Source organism: Lissotriton helveticus, chromosome 3_1, assembly GCF_964261635.1.
Source record: "Lissotriton helveticus chromosome 3_1, aLisHel1.1, whole genome shotgun sequence".
NCBI classification, from domain to species: Eukaryota; Metazoa; Chordata; class Amphibia; order Caudata; family Salamandridae; genus Lissotriton; species Lissotriton helveticus.
Window position 1 is genome coordinate 1,412,676,578 of NC_136061.1, and position 19,987 is coordinate 1,412,696,564.

Here is a 19,987-nt window from a genome sequence, read left to right on the forward strand (position 1 = left end):
TGAACCTAAGAAATCAGGTAATTGCATAACTCTAACACATTATGACAATCAGTCGCACAAATGTATCTACCAACCAGTCAAAAAGGCAAGTCAAACTGGACACAGCCAGTGAGTGACATGAACCTAACACAAAGTTCCAATCAATGGCAAGGATATTCTAATTGTAATTGTACTTATATAGTGCTTACTACCCCTGACGAGGGGTTGAAGTGCTTTACACCGGGCATGATGCTGCTCCGGAACCCAAGGTAAGTGGTTAGTCCAGTATTATTGGCTATAACAAAGAACCAGCCGGGTACACTAACCTAACAGAAAATACGATCTGCTTTTAGGACCTAAAACAGAGAAACTCGCAGTGGCAAAAACCTCCCCATGGCTTCAATCTAACAAAGTGATAGTAACTAGCCCTAATCTATAACAAAATTGAAATCAATCGCATGAATCTTACTCAAAAAAATTGTAAAGGCATCAACTTAACACGCAGTACCAAAAACAACTGCACCTCTAAACATTTTTTCTTTGAACGTGTGCTCAGGGTCTGAAACTAACTCTTTTCTCTACTCTTCTCACTAACTCCTCCCTGACCACTTCCAAAAAAGAACTAAAACATGTTCTTCTCAACCTCTAATTTGTGGCTTTCGCGTTGTCCACACCAAGCTGAACTTGAGCCATGGTGACTGTTTTGTATATTTTACTGTTTTCTTCACCGGCCTGATTTCGTGGCGATGCACTAGATTGAATTCCTATAAAGATTTTAAGCCTCTCTGGGCCCGATTCACAGAACTAGCTTAAGACAAAATCATAAATTTACTACTTTTGGTATTCACAGAATGCACTTACTACTTTTGGTATTCACAGAATGGATTTACGACTACTAACTTTACGTCCGCACTTGGGCTGGAAATTCCGGCCCGGAAGACAAGCTTCTGGCCCAGAGGTGGAGATTTCAGCCATGGCTAAATCCCCACCTCTGAGCCGGAAGCTACGCCTCCAAGCCGGAAGCTCCGCCTCTTAGCTGGAAGCTCCGCCTCCGGGCCAGAATTTTCGGCCCGAGTGCGGACGTAAAGTTAGTAGTCGTAAATCCATTCTGTGAATACCAAAAGTAGTACGTTTAGGATTTTGTCTTAAATTAATTCTGTGAATTGGGCCCTAACTACGTGTACACAACCTACTCTTAACATTGGGCCACTGGGATGTCTTCTGCCCTGGAAGTTATTCACTTCCGGATTTTGAACTAAACTTAGGTCTGGCTGGTCTAGAGATTAACATACAATTTGACAACAGCTGTCCACTGTTTGGATGACGTTGCAGCACCAGCTATTGCTATTGCTTCTTGCACGTCCAGTCTCTTGTCACTAGTTTATTTTGTTGATTAGCTTCATTTGTGTTTTTATTGCCGTTTTTTTCCTTATTTACACTTGTTCTACGTATTGCCTTTGTTTTAGTAAATAAACCTGTTTTATGTAAAATGCCTTCATGCACTTGAGCCTTGTACATCCTATACAAACATTCTAAAGATATAAAAACTAAAACATGTATTTAATTTTAGGATAATATCAGCCAATTGCACAAATGTTACATAGTGTGAGTCAAATCTTGACTTTCAGAAAGTATTCTACATCAGGCATCGACATAGTAGACAGAACTGAGCAAGCTTCAAAGTCACTTCCAGTCACTGTGACAGTCACAAAGAAATACATGAAAAGGATGCAGCAGATTGTGGCAATATTATTTTGAGTATGGACCGAGATGAAGGTGCACCGGACCCAAGACAAAGAGGCGATCAGTTCTCTCTGTTTAACGCTGAAATCGAAGAAAGAAGCTGACAGCACCTGAAATCCCACCATCTTAAAGGCAGGCAAAAAAGCTGTGTTTCCCATTTCAAGCTTGTGACGCTTGCGACGCTTGCTCAGTCTCTAAAATGGTAGGGCCAATGCTCATGAGATTGGGTAATTGCATCCAAAAGTTCTCCCTTGAAAGGACTCTACCCCCTCACAATACTGAACAGTCATAGGCTATTTGTTGGCCATGCAGCTTCCTTCTCACTTGAAATGATGGATGCTGGAGTTTGTGAGTTGCAATCGAGTTCCTGCGTGCTCTGGGCATCCTTCTTTCCCAACACTACATGCTCAAAGACAGAGCTGCACAAAGTTGTTATTTGGTACAACACAAATACTGATGCAATGTAGCAGGCCTCTACTGAAAACATTTGACCAGTACAAGAATCCAAATAACGTAGTTCAAGCTATAATTCCCATATGGAATTGATGCAGCTCTTCCAGGCTCTGTGTGGGATAGGATAAAACTTCACAACTGTAATTAATACACACAATCTGATACTTCAAATCCATTCATTGGTTTTGCGCCTAGAACTCCTTCCGTGTGATTGCTCCTCAGACCACATTTGTGCTATGGTACGGCGGCAGCACAGGCAATGGAACTTACTGGTACTGAAAACGTGTAGTCTGTGGTACATTCATGAGTGTTTTTCTACACCTTTGTTGACAGGAAGAAAGGGTGCTGCTTTAGCTGTGTTTGTGTAACACCTAATGGCCTTGTCTCCCAGGGAGGCGGTTTTAGGTATGGGCATAGAAGTGTGGTTCCCTGCGGCCATGCTGTTGAAGTTAGGATCACACAGAAAAAATATTTAAACAGCAAATCCCAAGCCAACAACCCCTGTTTGTACAGCCTAGAGGAGGGAACATCTTAGAGAAAACATCAGTGCAGTGGATTTTCTACCTCATTTAATGGACAAGCTTCCATCACCAGTGTGTGTGAATGCGTATCAGTAAAGAAGACACCTGAGTTGCCGAAAGAAAGGAGTTTGCCTCTATCTTTCTGCTGGTCTAATTAAAAGACAGGCTGGTACCCAGATCATTTGAAATAGTCTGAAGCTACTTCAAAAATCTCTGATTACAGAGTTAGTCAGTGCCATATTTTTAATTATTGTATTTCCTGTGGAAACCTTTTTCTGAAGGCATTTCCGGTTGAAACCATTTTCCTGAAGGCAGCACTTCCTGTGTGACATACCAAAGGAGGCTGAATCTTAAAATGCTCACCCCACCATAACTAAACCTGAGAGCCTGGTACAGCTTGTATTGCTGCATTACTACCACACACATGAAGTCACACCGTGATAGAGATATACAGCAATGTCAGCACCAACTTTGGTGAAAAACTCCAGCTATTTTTGAAGTAAGTTTGAACTGTGTACTGCATTTACCAGGATGCAAAGGGGCAAACTGTGCTGGGACTGTGAGGCAGTGTGCTCCCAACCCCCATTCTCACACCGTGATATCATGAGGTGGGTCTAGGTATGATTAGAACTTATCAAAATGATAGCATCTTCTCTCAAAGTGCTCCATATTCTGACCTACATTGTGACAGTCAGATTTAATGTGCATTAATGAGGTGTCATTCCTCAGATGCGTCCATAAATGCACGCGGTGGGTGTCAAGTATTGGTTAGGTGTGGGGGGATTCTTAAGCGCTGATTGTTTGGCTCTAAGGACTGGCTTAGAAACCAACTCAGTTACCACTTGAAATATATCTGACTGCCACGAGGGCACACTGTGAAAAAGACGGCAGGCAGCAAGAATATTGCCATCCTGAAGTGAACTAACAGCTGAAAGAATTTTAAGGACAGATGTGTTCCTTGAAGCTTCTATGGCAAGCTATGATTGAAGGGAACCTCTAACTTGAAAATAAAAAATAACCCCTCCAACACGATCCCGCCACCAGATCCAAGCGGGGACAAATATCTTGGTAGCAGATGAGTGCTGGAGAAAATCTGGCAACTGTAATAAACCAAAGCAGGGCTTCCAATGAAGGCTAATTTGCAATTCCCCTATAGGTTCCTGTGTAATGCTGAGGTGTGACTTATCCACAGAACAAGCATTGGCAAAGGCAATAGGTCTAACCCTGGCAAGATTGCATTTTTTATTAGTTTTTTTTGGACTTATGCAATAGACAATAAAAATGTAAACGTAAGAAAATGTAAAGCTACCAATGTCTAAAGATGGCATGACTGTTTGTAAAAAAGCAAGTAAAAAATGAACCACTGTAAGAATACATTTTGTAAAACGAAAAAGCAAGTAAAAAGTGAACTCTTGCAAGAATACATTTTGTGGAAGAAAAAAAAGCAAGTAAAAAATTAACTACTGTTGAGAATACATTTTAAAAATAAGAAATGATTGCAGAACTTGGGATACCGGTCCTGGCACTGAAGTGGACGACTTGTAAAGTAGATATTTACATGTGCAGGAGCAAAATCCTTTCACTCCCGCTGGAAACAGCCAATGGCGGAAGTGATATGACACATTGCCCCATGCTGTAGGCTGTGGAAGGGAAGTGGGCCAAAAGATTAGCAGAGTTGACCAAAAGGCCCACTAAGTTTGCAAATGTATATATTTAATTGTATTATGATGTTTTTTAAACACGAGGCTACGATGAAAGCTAAAATGGTCTCTAGGCCAGACCTTGAAATAGGTTTTGTGATTCAGAACGTTTTTTTCTGAGAAAGCATGTTTCGTAATACTTGATTAAGCCATGTGTAAGCGTGTAGTGCAGCATATCTACTCAGAGAAACTTCTTTGCATGCCAGCCTGTATATAGGTGTAATTCGTATCTAAAAATGATGGCAAGCACAAGTACACATATAAACAAATGTTACGAATTGGCTGTGAGTTATCAAAAGTGCTCTTCTATCCTTGTTTATGTGCTTACATGAGGCAAGCCAGGGAGAAGGATACACATTGAAAAGGTGAGTCACAGGAGAACTGAAATTCCACTTGCAAAGCTGCATTTATAAGGGTAAATGGAGAACTACAGGTGCAAAATACGGACAAAACAAGCAATCCTCTATGAATTACTCACTTCAGACCTCCGAGATGTAAGATTTATGAGAAGTAGGAAATTTGAAGCGGGAGGAGACGCGTGTGAGTTTAACGATGAAAACAACCCAGCCACAGTTCCATCAACTAGCCCAACTACACCTGCAGGAGTCAGAACTCTCCTTCAAACCTTCAAAGAGATGGAAGCCTACTGCGTCAATTGGTCTTCTACCCTACAAGATTCCATGCTCTTAAAAGTGCATATAATCAGGTGAGACGTGATAGCATCACATAAAATGCCACAATTTACATTCAATATTTTTTCATCCAAAAGACGTGTGTCCTCATTTCCTCATCCTCACATGGGTGAAATGCGAAGTTGGCTTTGTTGAATGATCCCTTAAACCAAGATGTCCTCTTACTAGGCCTCTACAGTTTAGAGTTGTATTGAATTGCCACCTGTGTTGTATGTATCCGTCAAGTGCTGTATATTGTTGCAAGCAGGGGCTCGTATTACTAGTGTACGGTTACTCTGTGACCAATGGCTGAAGCGTTAGGTGTTGTGCGTCAAGACCTGGTGGGTCTCCCTTTTTTGTCGCTGTGAAATTGGCACAGTTTAGGGGCATGCGCGTACTACAGAGGAGCATAGGTTTGAGGGTTTTGATACTTTAGAAGGGAGTGTCTCACTCTATTGCTAAGAAGTACTAGGGGATTGAGCTCTAAAGTCAAACATGTGACTTTCCCCTCTCTCCATTTTTTACTTGCACAGATTTCACACCTGGGGGAGCGGCAAGGACACACGGGGACTGGGTGGTAAAACAGGCCTGAGTACCAGAAGAACTCAAGCCAGGGTTCAGGGGGCATCAGGAAAAGGGGTTCAGGCTGGGTAGGAGAAGAATCTGTGACAAGTCTAGTGCTCATGGAGAGTGTTTAGGGGGGCGGCAGTGGCAGGGGGTATGGGGAGAAATGTGGCCAGCCGTCGAAAGGAGGCAGTGTTTTCAGTGAAGATGTATGTTAAAAGCAAGCTGAGTGCTCACTACTGACACAGAAAAAGTAAGGGAAAAGCATGTTATATTCCTTGGCATGGGAGCTTTATTTTTCCAACTGCAAAAAAACACAAGACAGACAGACAGGAGCAGTTTCATGTGCTTGGCCTGGAGTTCAAATGAGTGAAAAATAACATTCCCCTGGCGGCTTGAGTCTGATGATTTCAGCCTTTTTTTCCTTGGGAGGCGGGAGCGGTGGGAGAGCCATCTTACACAGTCAAGTCTTTAAATAAAGAAAGCAAATCGTTCAGTGATGCCTGTGCAATTCTTTGTGTGAATCCTTAAAACAGGGAAGGCCCTTCAAATATTCACACGCCTCTAGGCACTTGTCTACTTGCATAGTGGGGGAGAGCAAGTGAGAACACTGGTAAGTGGTAAATGAAAAGTCCCAAACGCCCTCACATATAGGTATAGATACTCAGATAGCAGTGGCAGCTCTTCTGCTATGGCGGAGGAGCGTCGCCCACCCCCTACCAGCCCCAAAACTTGTCAAATAAAACAGGTTTATTATCATTTTATTTTTCAGGTTCCACCAGCCAGCGAGTCTTGGGGGCGGGGCCATCATGAGGGCAGTGACGAGAGGGAGTGGTGGGCACTGCTATCATTGCTCATGTCAGTTTGGCCGGCCTTCTCAGGATACCCAAACCGACATGCGCACTGAGCTGTCTCCCACCTTGCTGCTTTGCCGGGTTGGAGACAGATAACACAGGCACCCTCTCTGGGAGCGCAAATTCAAGGCGCTCAGGCCAGTCCTGACGCTGCTTTCAAACATGAGAGCTGCATCAGGATTGGCCGCAGGGGACACTGGGAGCCTGTGTGTTGCAGCGAGGACAAGGAGCAGAGGAGTGTTGAGTGGCAGGTAAGTTATTTTTACCCTATCTTTTTAAAGTTGTCTTTGTAGTACGTTTCCCCCCACCTTCCTGTTGTCCATCGCCACCCACCGCAGACCAGCCGCTACTGTCAGATAGTGGCTGTAGATTAGAACTAAAACACTCTCTAGTCTCATGCCATTGCAATAATACAGGCTCTACAACTGATGGTCTAAATTTGCTGGGACATGGAGGGTGAATCTTATTTTAAGTTTTATGTGGTCCCAATACCACAAACGGCTTCTTTCCCAAGAATCAAGGGAATAAGCATCAAAGCTCAGGTAAATGCAGGAAATAAACGATGAGTCAAAAACTTTCTTTGGTCGCAAACAAAGCATTGGCAACGCCTGTAGGTCTGGCATTAGCTGTCTGCCTTTTGACTTTGTCAATGTTTAGTTTGCTTAGCGTGGTTTTTGTAAAACTTTATTGTTTAAGAAGTTGCTTGCTCTCTTTTAATATATGTGTATTAAAACAAATTGGCTAAAAGTAAAACAATTTTAAGGTTGCAAAAAACACACATTGACATTGTAATCCCAGGCACTGAAGGGAACTACTTTATGTGTGGATGTGCTCCATATGAAAGAGCAGAGTTGCCGTCACACAGTAAAGTTAGGAAATGGCTGAAGTGGGCCCTCCGCCCCATGCTGTAAGCTATTCAGAGGGTAAGTCAAAACTGAATGACACAAAAACAGACCAATGGATGAAGAGGGTTGGCTGAATTCCCCTATAGGTAAGTAAATTATATAAACATAATGTTAATTAAATCAAAACGTCTCGCCTAACGCCAGGCCTGAAAATTAAGTCCAATTGTGGCAGTAATACTGATTAGTGTTTTCATATAGCCGTGGTTACCACGTTTGTTTCTGCTTCATAGCACAGAAAATAATTGGTGCTGGTAAGTCAACTCAATATTACTCCATTTATAAGCCTATCAGAGATGCAGGGGTAACTATGATCTATCTGATTCAAGCATGTGATCTGCAGATTATAAGGTTCCCTTGCAAGTTGACTAGCTCGTGATGAGCCTGTAGCTGGAAACTGTTCTGTCTATACAGGTTAAGAGTATAACAGGACACAGCAAATACCCAACAAATGGGGCCTACTGACACGCTTAGGAAGCTAGACTTTCCATTAGAATTCAGGGCAGAGCCTACACGATTGGGGATGCTAAAAATGCTGTAAAACTGAAAGGTGTAAAAGAACACAACACAGTCCCTAAACCATGGGGCTGCTGAAAAGACTGTGAAACTGGAAGTCTAACAGGACGCCACTCTGGGGTGGAAGGGAAGACTACAGCATGGGCTGTCGGATAGACTGCCACACTTGACTTACTAATAGAACACAGCCTTACTCTTTGCACAAAGGGCAGCTTGAAAAACTGTGAGTCTGGACTCACTAGTATAACGAAGACCTGCACCAACACCATGAGCCGAGAGCTTAGACCTGATGAGCGCCATGATGTGTTTGTAATGCGTGCCACCTCGCGCAATCGCAACAGAAGGTTAAACCAGCCTACGTTATCTCAAGATTAATGAACAGATAGATGTCCCAGTTCCCTCATCTTAGTTTGCAGACTCCAGCAAAAAAGGCAAAGGACCATGTTTTTTTTGTTTTTTTACATAAACCATAATGTTAGTCTCTGTCTATTTTTGGCCAAAGAAGAGGGAGATAAGCACAGGATCACTTATTAATTTGTGGAAAGTTCTCAACTTCTTCGAGTGGGGTCAGATCTTCTTGTTTTTAGAGCTGGCAGTCGTGGGTGTCCCTATGACATCAGTATTGCACAGCACGCGCCTCGGCTCATGGGCTCTCCAAGCTACAAAGATGCACTTTCTGGGCATTAAGTGGTACCACCTCTGCCTGGGATGTCTGATTGTGTTCTAACAGATTATGGGAGGCACAGGGATTAGTTGCAACATACACAATAAATGTGGTTATCACATATGGGTTGAACACGCAGGATATGCTGTTGTATATGCACCTGAGGAGCTGGCCATGTGGAACCCCCTTTCATAAGCGGAGAAGACCTCCTTCGACTCCGCCACCTTCCCTGAGAGCTGGAAGCACGCCGAACTCAGCGCTCTCCTCAAGAAACCCACAGCAGACCCCACCGACCTCAAGAACTACCGTCCCATCTCGCTCCTCCCGTTCCCGGCCAAAGTCATCGAGAAGACCGTCAACAAACAGCTGGCCGCCTTCCTCGAGATGAATGGATCCCTCGACCCCTCACAGTCCGGCTTCCGAGCGAACCACAGCACCGAGACCGCCCTCATCGCCGCCACCGACGACCTTCGAACTCTGATGGACAACGGAGAAACAGCGGCCCTCATCCTCCTGGACCTCTCCGCGGCTTTCGACACTGTCTGCCACCGCACCCTAGTACAGCGCCTCAGCAACATCGGAATCCAGGAGAAGGCACTGGAATGGATCACCTCCTTCCTCGACGGAAGAACACAAAGAGTCCGCCTACCACCGTACAAGTCAGAGGCCACCAAAGTCATCTGCGGCGTACCCCAAGGATCCTCGCTGAGCCCAACCCTCTTCAACGTCTACATGAGCCCCCTCGCGGCCATCGCACGCCAACACAACCTGAACATCATCTCCTACGCCGACGACACCCAGCTGATCCTCTCCCTGACCAACGACCCCGCCACCGCCAGAGCCAACCTGCACGAAGGGATGAGAGACGTAGCCGAATGGATGACGACCAGCCGCCTGAAACTGAACTCAGACAAGACGGAGGTCCTCATCCTGGGCTCCACGCCCTCCGCCTGGGACGACTCCTGGTGGCCCCCCGCCCTGGGCACCGCACCCAAACCGACGGACCACGCACGCAACCTGGGCTTCATCCTGGACTCCTCCCTCGCCATGACCAGACAAGTCAACGCCGTCTCCTCGTCATGCTTCAACATCCTGCGCATGCTACGTAAGATCTTCCGATGGATCCCCACCGAGACGAGGAAGACGGTCACCCAAGCCCTCGTCACCAGCCGACTGGACTACGGCAACGCCCTCTACGCCGGAACCACTGCCAAACTCCAGAAGAGACTCCAGCGGATCCAGAACGCCTCGGCGAGACTCATACTCGACATCCCCCGTCGCAGCCACATCTCCGGACACCTGAGAGATCTGCACTGGCTCCCGGTCAGCAAGAGAATCACCTTCCGGCTCCTCACCCACGCGCACAAAGCCCTACACGACCAAGGCCCGAGCTACCTCAACAACCGGATCAACTTCTACACTCCCAAGCGCCTCCTCAGATCAACCAACCACGCCCTCGCCGCCGTCCCCCGCATCCGAAGAGAGACAACAGGAGGAAGATCCTTCTCCTACCTGGCCGCCAAGACCTGGAACTCACTTCCGACCAATCTACGCCTGACCCAAGACCACCTCTCCTTCAGGAAGAAGCTCAAGACCTGGCTGTTCGAGCAGTAGCGGCACCCCCCCCCCCTCCCAGCGCCTTGAGACCCTACGGGTGAGTAGTGCGCTCTACAAATGACCTGATTGATTGATTGATTGATTGAGTTTCAGGAGGGGGCTGAGTAAGTGAAGTAGTACAAAGTATCAGGGGGCTGCTGAGAGCGACACGTTGCTAATCTGTTAACCTATACTACATACCAGATCCCACCCTAAAGCGCTTACTTTAAGAACAAGTTACTAGTTAACACTTCCTTCCCATTGTATTTATGCATAGGCATAAAAATGCAGAACGTTTCCAAGGGCCTCTTAAAAAACACAATTAAAGGGCCTGTTTCGGTTCCTAACTGTAAATTCCCGCTCCTCTCTTAAACCTGCGAGTTTGTGAGGCCGAAGCCCGCTCCACGCCATCATCTTTCACCAGGAACAAGAGCGCGGCAGGGGGTCCTTATAATGAGTCCCCCCTGTGCCGGTTTAACTGGAAGCCTGCGCGAGGCCTCTGGTGACGTGCTCACGTGCCACACCAACGGCTTTTTTTACAAGGCCCTAAAAAGTGTACCTGCGCGGGCCCGAGGTGCCGGTGGAGCCGAGAAGCCACAAGTCATCGGAAAACAACACGGAGAGCTCACAAAGACGTGTACAGTGACTGCACGGGGGACAAAAGAGCCCTCCACCCTCGGTAAAATCCAAATCGGTTTACAAGAGGGCTCAGAAAGAAACTGGAGTGGTTGTGGGCTCAGCATGAGGCCTATACAAAATAAGATAATGTGAAGGGAAGGGGGCGCGGGCCTTTCAAAACTCTCTTCCCTGCAATAATGGCTCTGGGCCGCTGCCCTCCCCTTTTTTTTGCATTTTTCTTCCAGAGATTAGCATGCAATTCATGCTTAGAGGAAGGACACGACTGCATTAAGAAATTATCCACGCCCCATTCACGGTGATAAATTAAAGATGGTGTCTCTTGGACCTAGCAGTGGCATTTTGAGTTTTGGACACAGTACTATGTGTGTCGGGGCAGAAACAAAACGGATATCCCGCTAATTAAGTAATACCTTCTGAAATCAATAGGTGCCATTAGGCTGAAGCACAAGGTTCCAGGATGGAAGAAAAATCACTTAAAATGTTTGCAACTGTTTTTTTTTCTATTTTAAATATAAAAAAACCAGTATGGTACCTGAAGATTCAACCCAAAGCATTGTTTAATCACACTGTTGTGGTAAAAATATCGCCCGTGCACAAATATCATTGAACTCCATATAGAAGGTAAGTAAGTATATCATTTTTTATTTATATTTCTAAGTATAATCAACATTTAAATTATAGTGCACTAGAGCATTGTGGCGTCTAATAACTTTTTAGGCATTATGTTATTTGGTATTGTTTTAGTAATATTTATATATAAATATATGCTACATTTTAATTTTACCTTTTTTTACACTTTTTTTGTTTCATCAAAAATATTGTATATGTATTTTGTAGTTAATTACGTGTATTTAATTGCATTATTAAATCTTAAATGAAGTGTATTATATAAATATATATTTTTTTCTTTTTTCTCTCAAAACAATACCCTTTCAGCCTTGGCGTACCGGATAAATTATGCAAAACCGGAAGAGAGGAACTCTGGGTAGTTATCTTATACTTAAAACTCTGCTAGAAAAGGTAACATTTGGGGTTAGAAGATTCAGTGTGGTTGCTGCATATAAAGAAGCTGCTCTCTGCTTAAAGTTGGGAACTACCGAAAGTTCCCTGCGTCCTGTTATGTACATATGTGTGTGTGTATATATATATATATATATATATATGTCAATAATTAGCGATTTTTTTAGGAATAACGATTTATATTAATTATTCAACTTTATGTTATTTTTTAGAGAAATTGAAAACATTTATATTTTTGCATGTACTTTGTAATTGAAATCGATATTTTGTTAAAGTCTATTTTAATGATTAAAATACTATATTTTGTTCTATACATGTTGGTAGTCAATCGCTTGTCATTACTTTATTTTCAAACACAATGTTAGTGTAGTTGATATTTTTTATACTTACCAATGTAGGTACTGAAAAATAAATATTTTGACCTATGATACTTTTGAAACACTACTTTTGCATATCTGCATTCTTCTCGTCGATATTCCGCCATACAGCTTAAACTCCCATATTCCAGTATAGGCTTTTTGAACCAATAAAGGCCTGTTCTAGCTAGCTGGCTGTAATATTCTCCATCTTACATGTTTATTCACAGGTTTATACCTCTTTGAATCGGTCAACCAGGTAGAGTGGTTAATAACTATCAAAACCAAAGTCCAAGGGTTAAAACTGAGAGAAAGAAATGTACAAAGTTTGAAATCTGGTGTTACAGGGGCCCTGGTTTGGGCATTTAATGTGATGCCAGTTTGGTGTTGCTAGCTAATCGTTAAATAAGACCCTTATTACTCCTTCGCCCAGAGACACTTTATAAATTGGAGGGTTATGCAAAACAAACAGATTTGCCCAAACATTCCACTTAAAGAAGGTCAGAGAAGACAGGGGGGGTGCAAAAGACTCCGCATGCTCGCTTTTACTTTGGGCCTTCAGTCTTTTGTTTATGTCAGCATGACCAGTCCCTTTTCTGTGTTTCTTTTCTTTTGCTCGTAGTGCGAGGGGGCGTGTATTCCTCTCAAGGGAGCGTAGTTTTAACGTATTCTCGCCGGGGCAGAGCGATTCACTTCTTTGACGGTTTCCATAGACTTGAAATGCGCTCTGTTTTCTATGGGTGAAGCCAGCCGTGAGAAATCCCCCTTTTTACCTCGCAAGAAAGGCGTCTTCTCCGAACTGGATTCTTTGGGAAATCTTGCTGAAGGAACGGCAATGAGAACCCCCTTACCACCACCCCTCCCCTGACAGGCTTTACTAGGGTGCAGAGTGCAGAAGTAATGCAGTTCCCGCGCTCATGCATGCTCACACCCTAGTTAGAGGGCCTCCTCTGGAAACTTTGTCAGTGGTGATGCTAGCTGAAATCCTGTTGTAATGCTTTTATTTTTCTTTCTTTCACTTTTCACTTTGCCTGGTCTTCATCTTCTGTTACTCTCAAGCTGTGCGTTTCTTTTTGACTGCCTTCTCTACTGTCTGCTTTATACTCTGCTACTGTACATGAGTATTTTTCTAAGTTGAACATTAATGTACAGCACTGTAACCCTCTCCGGGGTTTAACATGGCTACAGCAATATCTACTAAATAAAAAGTCTTAATGTAAGCCAAACATCCGTCTCGATTACCCCGATGCTGGGGGTGGTTCCGCCCCCTCCAACCAAACTTGTTTTGGCTCCAGTGCTCTCATCATGCTTTGCACCTGCCAATCATCACTAGGAACACTACAAAAATGTTTTTGGTTGAGTGCCCACCTTTTTATGGTGGTGAGTACTTTACCACCACCACCACCACCTTCTCGAAACTAGGCAAATTATGTTTCAAACGTGCAGCAAAGTATGGGCATTTCTACTCCTCACGCCAGAAAATTACCAAAATTCAGTTTTGCACAATTTTGTTTACTCTCAAATTCTCGTCGCGACTAGGGATGAAGGGAAAGAATGTTGTCCTGTTGATGGTTTCTGGGTGAATGATTAAAGCTGTCATCCTGATGCATTTGATGAGGGTGATCTTCAGGCATTCCTGTGTATTTAGTCACCAGCACTAAGTGTGCTGTGACTTGTAGTTTCTCTTTCCCCATTCTAACGAGAGGCCTACAAGTCCCTACATGCCTAGTGCTGTTTGTTGTCTGAAAGAACTGGCTCGGCTGAAGAGCACTTTTTGGCGTGGGCCAGTTACTTCTATGCCGCCAGCGTGACCTCACAGACTTGTCCACAGGCTAAGTATGGAGAATTGGGCACCTGATGTTGGATCACTGCATGACAGTCAATATAATGGGGGCTGGGGTTGCACAGCAAGTGTAGACGTGTCGAAACTGTACACAAAAGTATGGACAACTCTAGCCTGCTTTAGTATTCATTTGATGTCTACACGTCAATAAAGATGGATTGTTCGTAGTTCTATCTATACTTCAAAACAAAAAAAGCAGCTTCTATGTGCTAGGTAACAGCAGTGGATGTGTTTTCCCTTGAGAAGCAAAATGTCCGCCTCATTTTCTTTTTGTTGAAAATATTCCCGTAATAAATTTACAAAGCATGTTATTTTTTCGAAAAAGTTGCAGGATATTTCATAAATACGTTATTTTTTTCAACAAAACTACTGCCTCTTTGTCTGAACGTTCCTCTGTATAAAACTCTTCTACATTTATCACTTGAACGTGACTTTGTCAATGGAGTGAAAGAATTTCTAAATGATGAGAGCCATATACGGTCATATTCCGGGCCACTGGAATTATGTGATTCTGCAGTTTGTCCCGCATAATGAAGACTTTGCCACATAATCCATCATCTGCTGCTGAATTTGCAGATAGTAACACAAGAAAACTTTGTTTCTAGCTCAAAGAGATCACAAGTTTATTTTTTTTTAAACAGCAACACATGTTGCTGCGCAGCTGAAGGTCCTTCACAAAAGTTGACTGGTCGCCTTTCAGTTGCTTATTGGTGTGTTTAGATGCTAAATTCTTATTAATTTGGTGAGACATTTTCCATTACTGTGCTAACATGAGTACAAAATGATGGTGCTGTTATCAGAAAATGTATTTCAGAGGCCCTGGTTACATTAGTGCAACATGGTCAATCGTTCAAAATTACACCAGAGGATAAAATATTGTCCTCCTTTCTAGTTTTTGTTCCAGGATCTGGCTTGTCAAAACAATCCCCTATTTGTGAATTGCCTGGGTAGCCCTATCTGAAGACATCGGATTCTCTTATTAAAGTTCAAACAAAAGATTGAATGTTCTGTACCCCTTTGGTCGAAAAGTACATGACCCAGCTTATTTTAACGCTTTGCGACGGGGTGTGGGAAGAAAGACCCAGTGCACAAGAGCCGCCTTTGGTAACTGATACCACATATGATGTAGGGAGTCCTTATTTCAATATGGTACTTCCTGTGATGATGCAGCAGGTAAGTGATGGGTAACATCAGTACAACTTATTTCTCTGGCGTGACAACTCATGCTTTATAGACTGACCTGCTGTCACTAGTTTTCTATTAAATATACATGGAGGAGGCTTCCTCTTATGAAGTGTTTGCATTGCAATGCATGTGGGACTTTATTTTTATCTCAAAAGTACCCTGAATCAACACACATTAAATCATTTATCTCCTGGATGCATGTATACGGAAAGCAATCACTTTTTTTTAAATTTACTGCAACAAGCTGTTTAAAAATATTTTAGTCCAGACGCAAAATGCACGCCAGATTACTTGATGTTGCCAGTGCTTGTTTAAAGTTAGTTTTAACTTTCGTTAGATTGCTATTCTTTCGCCCTTAGCCAAAGCTCCACCAAATGTGACAGGAGTTCCCTTGCAAGTTCTCTAACTGGGCGACTGAATACCTGTTACCTTGGCAGCAGTGATGGGGCGCATACCCTCACTAACCCAATGGGCCTGTGGAATCTGGGCCTATACACAGACGTCTAGAAGAGACCTCCCAAGAGGGAGGGGGTCGGGCACGAGACATGGTGAATGCCCGAGAACAGCTACTCGTAGCAGGGCTCCTCATTAACAGCTGTTATTTTCACTCGTCTGTGGAACGCACTTTATCGACTTCAAAAGGATGAATGGCTAAATCTGCCAAAGCCAGCTTGGGATGTGTATTATCCGATGCTTAGGCCGGGCAGTCGCCCGCCGGATTTCTTTGCTAGCCTATCAGGTATAGTTCGGTGCCTTCAAAAGGATTTTTGCGCAGGCCGGAGCAGAATAAAAGTGCCGGAGGAGAGAGCCTTGGAGTTAAGTAGCATTCATGGTTCCATCTATAGCAGCGATGGGGTCGGACGGTGCCCTGGTGCTCTCTGTCACAAGAGGAAGAATCCGTCCTAGCTATTATTCACCATATATGAGAGCAAGAGCGGTCATGCTGCCAAACGCCATGCAGAGGTGCAAAATGACAAAATACATCATTAAGGAAGAGCATGCTCCCAAAACACTGCGTCTCCACATACATGTAGACTTCAAGTAAGCACGTGTCTAAGTATGAGCAAGTGTAAATGTAAGCAATGTCTGGAGCTCAGTCTGACAGCAAAGCACAGCAAACCGAATACAGCGTGTCTAGATCCTTTTGTAAAGACCCCATTCCCCACCAAAGATTCACTGAATAAAACGCCCTCCTCTGATGGGCCTCTTGGAACTACAACAAACACAGTCAGACATCCCAAAACAAGGCTAAACACTCGAGGAAACTTCCTCATGAGTGCTTAGAAATGGTCTTCCGCGGCATAAGCGCTAAGCAAGCAATGGGCCTTTTTGACAAAGATTTCTTCTGAAGCAAATTGGGCATGCCATATTCTCACTACCCGCTTTGGGTGGGATTCAGAAAGATCTCTTTCCCGGCCATCTTTAAGATCCACTTAGCAAAGCATATACTCCGTTTGGCCAAATGCATCCTAAAGATTCTCAAGGCACCTTCCGATTTGCAGCAGTGCCAAACTTTGAAAAGTCAGTGTAAGACAGTTGGTGTGAATCTGCAAAGTATCTCGCGGCTCCTTATTTGCTCCATAGGAAATGTCGGTGAATTTGGTGGCACCTGCGCAATGTCAGCCACCGGCATCATAGTTTTAGCACAAGATCAACCTGTATTTATTTTCAAGGCAGGTGGGACACAATCCGCCCCCAGCAGGCGAGGTCATGCATCCGTACGTATGTGTGTGCATCTGGCAGTAAGTGTGTTGGGCCCTAAAATGCGAAAGTTGTGCACTAGGGGTAGGAACTACGGACGTGGACTAGGATGTGCCCCAGAAGATGTCTGTCCAGCAATATAGATATAGTATTTATACATAGCGCCTGCTGTCACACCTCTGCTACTTTATAGCGCTGCAAGCAAAATGCTTTACTATCACACAGTTAGATGGCGCTCTATGTATTGACCTCTCAAAGATTAAGGGTTGGCTTACCCTGCAGACGTTCGAACTTTTCACTGCAACTCGCTGGCCGTTTTCAATCGACAAATTTACCGCAATGTGTGACCTTAGACAATTCGCTCTATCTCGGAGCTCTGGTATCTCCCGAGTTATACGCGCTTAGTTAACTTAACGCAGTATCAACACTACACACAACTGACATATTTACTGATGGTACCGTTTTTATAACTCACAGCACAAACTGAATTACCTTCGTCCTTGGCACTAGACTGTTCTCTTTTCATTAAACAACCTGCTGCTGAAGGGAGGAATGTTAAGTTACCGCCTCTCGCATGTATCGCACTGTCGCGACTCACTGAAGTATGCATGATACGTATGAAAGCAAAGACAGAAGTACCACCATGCGGGAAAAAAAAGCACAACAAACCCCAAGATTGCGTTTTTGGAAAGCGCCCAGTGCCGCAGTCTGCAGCCCGTGATGCCTGCATCAGTAGACTGTCCATGTTTACCTCACGTGTACCGTTTAAGTTGTGACTGACTCTGCTCTGCCAGGTTTAGGACCTGCGCCCTCAAGGGTTACACACGTACATCTGCGCTGTCGCAGGGACCTTATCCAACCAGGCTACCGCGCAGCACATAACACGCGCATCACATGTGCAGAGGCGCGGGGTGGCGTGCCTACCTGGCAGCTTCAGAGCTTCAAGGGTCCAGTCCCGGGGCCCTGCCGTGAGCGTCTGTCCTGGAGGCCACCACCATGGTCCGTGCCGCGAACTTTAAATCCGATGGCGCGAGGTGAGCAGGAACTTTCCGAAAGTTCAGAAAGTGCCGGGGCCGTTCCCGCCGGCCCCTGCGCCGGGGAGGACTCGCCTGCGACCCCCACGGAAGCCGGGAGGGAGCAGCTCGGGCCCCTCTGCGCCGGGAGGGGAGTGAGGCTGGCTGGAGAGGGCTCGTCAGGAGCGCGCCCGGCTCACGGTTTTCCTCTCGGATTGCTGCCTGCAGGAGCGGGCGGGGGATGGGCCGCCGCATCTGTCGCTCCCCTCCTCCCCACTGGAATTTGCATGCAGTTTTCCAGCTTCACTTGCGGCCTCCCCTAGCCCCCACCTCCCGGTTCCATGGAATGAGGGTGGGGGAGGGTCCGTGGTGGTGGCTCCAAAGTTAGTTGCTTTACTGCCTCAGACAAGGGGAGCTCTGCCCCCGCTGTCTCCTGTTGTTCCCCGGCAGAATGTGTCTACAGACCCATGTGCTATCTTATGCCACCCCCCTGCAGCCTCCACCTGCCCCCTCCCTAGTTTCAAAGTGGAGGGAAGGCCCAAGAAAGGAAGGCGCCGTGGGGGCTCGGGAATATTGATGGGAATGCTGCCTGGCACTTGCTTTCAGAGCCAATCTCTGCTCTGCCGCTGATCTCAACTGGGCATGTAACGTGTTTTGTTCCTGTCCCCCACCGCCTCAGACAGGCACGCAAATAGTTGCAACGTCATCGACTCTCCGAAGAATTGGGGACTCACCCCTTAAAGACGGAGTAGAGGGGTACTTGTGCCACTCTGGGAGAACCTTGACTGGGTCAGAGAGGAAAGTGAAAGCGCAGCCCCTTTTATTTATGGCCCCGCAGTCAAGAAGCGCATTGAAACAATTAAGTTCGCAGTGCTATATAAATACTCAACTCATTCATTCAATTCTTTTTCTGACCAACCGTACCCTCAACTCCGAATTGTATATTGCGTCTCCTGAGCTGAAGGAACTAGATTCACAGAAAGCAACAGTAAATCTTTCGCTGCAGTGGTACTTCATGCGTAAACTTACACATTTCTAATATAAGCAGTGGCAGCAGCAGGCCTAGAATGCAGCATTAGAGGCAGGTTTCCAGGTGTACTGATGGGAGTGTCGTGGGCCACTTTACTGAGATGCCGTGTCCCCAGAGTTGAGATGCAAGCGTTGTGCAACACCGCACTGGGGAAAGGCAGTTCTCTGTCAATGGACCATTTTTTTTTATTATAAACATTTTTCTTGGAGGTGAAACACCTTCGCCTACAATTCCATTAAGTTTGGCGGGCTTCTGTTCCCATCCCACTCTAGAAAAGAGTCGACTCCAGCACTTTATTTTTGCAGAGTTATATAGCACAAACTCGACCGAAGGTATCTGAGCGCTTTACATGAGCACATTGCATTACAGAGGGACACATTAATTTTTAGGCACGGGGAGATTAACTGATTTCTAGAATAACACGAAGTTTGAGCCTCCCACCAGACTTGAACCCAGTTCCCCAGCTTTAAATCGGCCGCTCTAGCCATTAAGCCACTAGAGAACCGCTAACCCCGTTCTGGGAGGTTGGAGAGAAGTGTGCGATGCTCACAAACTTGCAGGTTTGCAGGTGTTCACAAACTCTCCAGGAAAAGCACGCTTTGTTAAGCCCATTCGAAGGTGTTTGCGACTGTGTCATTTGCAAGCCACACAGTTACACAGTTGTAAAAACATTTACGCCTGCTAAGTAGTCTTTTGTTAAAATTTGAATGCCGAAACGCAGTAATTTTGGGCAGTAAAAGTATGCCTAGTAACGAAAATGCCTTTGTGAATTGGTCAAGTATCTGATTAGTCATTTATTGCCTTTCATTTTATAGCACTTTTTCCGTGGCCTGGGTTTCAAAGAACTTTGAATAGTAACATTAGTTATTAACTATCGACACGTACTCTTTTTATTGGCCTTGGAAGGATAAGAGGTGGTGATACGATTCCAGCTCAGCTTTTGGAAGGGCTGGTCTCCCCCAATCCCATCCTCGTTCGTTACATCCAAGGGAGCTTTTCCCCCAGCTTTAATGTGATAGCTCAGTTGGTCAATGCGT

The 19,987-nt window shown here is 45.0% G+C and overlaps 1 protein-coding gene across 1 annotated transcript in view; it reads right to left on the minus strand.

The window, feature by feature from the left end:
* The window catches only part of GLI2 (GLI family zinc finger 2), a 241,577-nt gene extending 223,224 nt beyond the window's left edge, over window positions 1–18,353 (minus strand). The window contains exon 1 of the mRNA XM_078682070.1: window positions 17,832–18,353. The gene's annotated coding sequence lies outside the window, so the exon portion shown is untranslated. The remainder of the gene's footprint in view (window positions 1–17,831) is intronic.
* Window positions 18,354–19,987: the final 1,634 nt, after the last annotated feature.